The sequence below is a fragment of the Gadus macrocephalus genome, chromosome 19, assembly GCF_031168955.1.
Source record: "Gadus macrocephalus chromosome 19, ASM3116895v1".
Classification (NCBI taxonomy): Eukaryota; Metazoa; Chordata; class Actinopteri; order Gadiformes; family Gadidae; genus Gadus; species Gadus macrocephalus.
In genome coordinates, this window is record NC_082400.1 from 4,404,048 (window position 1) to 4,408,648 (window position 4,601).

A 4,601-nucleotide genomic window follows, 5' to 3' on the forward strand; every position below is an offset into this window, starting at 1 on the left:
CTGCCTATGTACACAAATATATAGTATTTGTGTACAGCACTTTGGTCAACTACTGTTGTTTTAAATGTGCTATATAAATAAGCTTGACTTGACTTGACTATGGCCTATACTATAGCCTACTTATATTGGATCGCCTGGTCCTCTGCCAATGCTACCGCGACAACAGCTTTCCGGGTGGCGTCCATGTTTTCCTCCAACGACCGAGCGAAATAATAAAACGCTTGAAGTGTGGGCGTGGCATCAGATCCGAGATCCGAGTCGGTTCGCAGAGAATACTCGAACGCACCCCGTCCGAGGAAAAGGGGCGTGTTTGTGCGTGTCGCTAGGCAACGTCCTCGGACCTCCGAGACGGATGGATAAGGTAACGCCATTGCTCATGGGACCTATGAGACCGAAAAAAATGAATGGGAGTCAATGGAGAGAAAGTAATTTTTTTCTGATCCCAGTCTTTATATGCCCCGGATTACACATATGTTGTTTTTGGATTTAAATGATAATTTCTCATGCAAAGAAACTATAATTTAGCGGGTAGGAGTTTGATATACGGTTAGTTTTTGTGTGGGGCACTTTGTGGACTACAACTCCCGCTGCTCTCGACGCGTATGATATACGTCACCACCACTCGCAAACAGTTTTTTTGGCCTGTCAGTGGTGGATTTTTTGGCCTGTCAGTGTATCGATGGTACACATGGTGTGTTTGCAGTTGAAAAATCTTTTTTGTGGTCCTGCAACACCCATACATGTAATCAAGAATATGTGGGGGCCAGCACAGAAGATCATTTGTGAGGTCGACCAGTGTCGTTTGAATGCTGACTTTGCTCAAAGGAGCGGCATGTTGCCTTTCGATTGCCACCACATCCAATCATTATTGTATTGCCCACGCACTGACGGTCAAACCATGACACTCTGTACATTGTAATGGGGGCCAATTGTGATTTCAGAGAGGTATGTGTAAATCGTGACACATTATGCTTAGTGTACAAGGTGTTATTTTTTTACAACATTAACATCTTCCTGCATTTCCTTCTTCAAAGGAAAACATGCTGCAAATTAGGAGATGGTGGTGTCTCGCTCTCCTGCAGAACTTCCGTTAGCCGTAAGTGCCCTGAATATCACACTTTTGAATCAAATCACAAAAAAACAGTATTACTCACTGTCAACAGACCAACATTAATGTTTTCATAGTGAATGTATGTTGTCATTAAATCACTAAGGTCCGAAGAAGACCGATTGCAGGACAGAATACGGCGACGAGTGCAAGGAGGGCTACAGGTGAGAGGTCATGTGATTAATTAGTCTTGTAGTCAACTATTGCTAATCGTAATCCCTCCACTTATTTCAATTATCTGTTTTACATCTTGCATTGTTATTGTGCCTATAAGAACCACAATCTGTTTCCTTTCTAGACGCTGGGAAATTGACAGAACTGGAAACCGGGAACAGGGTTGCTTGTTATGGGCCAGAAAAATACCATGATACTTGCCATTGTTAAACATTTATGGAAGCTTAAGGAATGTATTTGGCTTAGCTAAAACAGATTTCTTTGCAGATCAAACATTTTTTGCCTGGGGTGAAAATAAAAATCGATGATGCAAAGTCTTCTGTCTTTGGTTTATTAGACTTAGCTAATATAATTGAGTGTACAAAATAATATGTGTCTATACTATTATAGAAATGCTATGGTTTATATATATATATATATATATATATATATATATATATATATATATATATATATATATATATATACATATATCTATAATCTTATTTTTTTTCATGGTAAAAAAGTCATTTGACAAGTTAAAAATAGGAATGTCTAAGTCTATCAAATGCAGGAACCTTTTTCCATATTAAGTCATTGTGCTGTGCTGCATTGACGTTTGAGAATGTGCTGCTTAAACGGTTAGACCAGCCCACATTTAGGGAAAATTTAAGCTCCTCCTCGATCTGCGAGCTGCAGACAGTCAGGGGCACTTGGAGTGAGCGGCCTAGCCTGGTCCTACCAGACCATCGTACTTCATTTCATCTGAAGTGCAATGAAAATTGAGCGGAAGTAGGTAGGTGGGCGATGCCAGGCTAAGAGCGGCCCATGCCTACCATCACATAACCAAATAAAACAAATAATCCCTCATTCTCCTCCTCGTGTGCGAATAAAAACGAGAGTTTAGTATTTCTGTAGCTATTAAACTAACAGCGCCTGCATATTATCAAACGAAATCACAAAACGAATTAACAAAAATCCATTACCATCAGGCCTACATAGCAATAATTCATCTTTAATAAATAAAGTAAACGTATTTTTCTTCGCAAGGTTGTAACATAGGAACTCGCATCTTCTTGCTCAGCGCTGAATGGGAGCAATACTAGCCAATCACCACAAGAGGATGCTAAGGCACTAAGCATATAAAAAGTCTCATCAGCGTCAGGATTTACGTTGCTCAGATCCATCGTGCTGTGTCCATTTTCAAGTTTATTTTTAACGGGAGCTGCAGACATTTGGAATAGGTGGAACCATAGGCCTATATTATTGAGTTGTAGTATAAATGGTCCGATACAACATGAGCATGTTCTGTGTGTCAAAACTCACCAACAGAGGGAACTATGGTCAGTGGCGGTTCTAGGGGCGGGGCCACAGGGGCCCTGGCCCCAGCCGAAATCTGATTGGCCCCTGACGTGCCCCTGTTCCGTCAATCAATTGACGAGCTGAACTACCGGAGAATTCAACGATCACAGATGCAATTGCACACCCAAACTATTGGCGGCATTAATGTGTCAATTCAACTTAGGAGAGGCCTTGAGGGAGGAGGCCTGAAGGGAGGAGGCCAGAAGGGAGGAGGTCCGAAGGGGGGAGGCCTGGAGGGAGGAGGTCCGATGGGGGGAGGCCTGAATGGGGGAGGCCTGAAGGGAGGAGGCCTGGAGGGAGGAGGCCTGAAGAGAGGAGGGAGGAGGGAGGAGGCCTGAAGGGAGGAGGCCCGAAGGGGGGAGGCCTGAAGCGGGGAGGGAGGAGGCCTGAAGAGAGAAGAGAGGAGGGAGGAGGGAGGAGGCCTGAAGGGAGGAGGCCTGAAGGGAGGAGAGAGGAGGGAGGGGGCCTTAAGGGAGGAGGCCTTAAAGGAGGAGGGAGGAGGCCTTAAGGGAGGAGGGAGGAGGCCTGAGGGGAGGAAGCCTGGAGGGAGGAGGCTTTAAGGTAGGAGGCCTGAGGGGAGATTTCTTTTCAAATCTCGCTCATCCGTGTTGATGCCACTCCTACAATTATCTGAAACGTCTTCATTTGTGAAAAGGGAATTGGCTAATTTACATTTTCAGAGTGGCCCACTCTTGTTATGACTTATCCATAAAATAAGGTAACTGATAACCGTCATTCACACATTAAAGAGTTTGGCCACTGAACGAAGAAGACCAAGAAGAAGCAACAATCCGTCAGGCTGTGATAGATGGTGAGAATTTGATTGTTTTGTGTGTGAACAAATGAAGACGTTTCAAATCCTCCTAAAAGGGCAGTCGAAACAGAAGCGATTATAGCCAGCAACAGGTCATCCACTTCGGTTATTTCTTACAAAACGTTAGAGATCCCATATCATGCTTTCTTAGGGTTAATAATTGCATTTGGGGTACTACTAGCATAGGGTAACATGCCACCTAGAAATATCTTACTATTCCCACACTGGTCATTTCTGTAAAACCGATTTCAGCAGCTTTCAACGAACTATGATTTTATTATGTTAAATTTGCGTCACGTTTTTGGGTGACGTCACTTGTTGGTATTTGAAGCGAGATCCCAAACAAACAGCCAGCTCCCCCCTCCCTTCCGTGTTTCGTGCATCCAGTAAAAACTATCATGAAGGCAGCGCAAAACCCCATAACACCCGCCCCTTGTCTGTGATTGGTTGGAATACTATTTATTTGGTTTTCAGTTGTTGGTAGTACCAATTTATTTTAGTGTACGATCTCAGAGCATAGGCTGCCTACAGACGCGTTTATTTGAGTGCCAGATCATTTGATTCGGCCTAGAATCGCTGATACAACCTTTAGGCCTCCCAAATTCATCCCCTCGAGAAGTTGTAATCATTGCAGGTAGCCAGGAGGCGCGAGTTCTGAACTCCAGCACCGCCCACTGCACAGTCTGACGTCACACTGTTACGGAAGTAACGTTTGAGTTCAAACAAGCTTTTTTCACACATTAATTGAGGGGCGTTCTCGGGGGCGCGAATACTCCCCCTGACTCACTTCGATTTTTCTAGATTAGCAGATGTAAAACCTGTATACATATGTCATATAACAATCTAAAGCAAAGGGAGTAGTCGAAAAAGCATGATGTCACCCCTTTAAGTTGGGAGCATCTGGAGGTTTTCGGACAGGCATGGATCACCAGCTAAGAATCTCCATCCCGGGATGGCTGAGCTTGAGCGCCCCTTAGTGGAAGGAAGCAGGGGCGAAGGGGACAGGCTTCGTAGGGTTGGCAGGGTTCTCTTCAACACAACATCTACTACACCTACGGCCACTCACAACGGCCTCCTCGAGTAAGAAGAGGTCAACATCATCCCCCCCCCCCCAAGCTCCATCCCTTCCCCACCATGAGCTGTGGCATCATGAAGAAGAGGATG

The 4,601-nt window shown here is 44.5% G+C and overlaps 1 long non-coding RNA gene across 1 annotated transcript; it reads left to right on the forward strand.

Moving 5' to 3' along the window:
• The first annotated feature begins 895 nt into the window (after positions 1–895).
• LOC132447941 (uncharacterized) lies at positions 896–1,578 on the forward strand. Its single transcript, XR_009523268.1, has 3 exons — positions 896–1,096; positions 1,215–1,272; positions 1,407–1,578. It is a non-coding gene; the product is annotated as an uncharacterized LOC132447941 (long non-coding RNA).
• Positions 1,579–4,601: the final 3,023 nt, after the last annotated feature.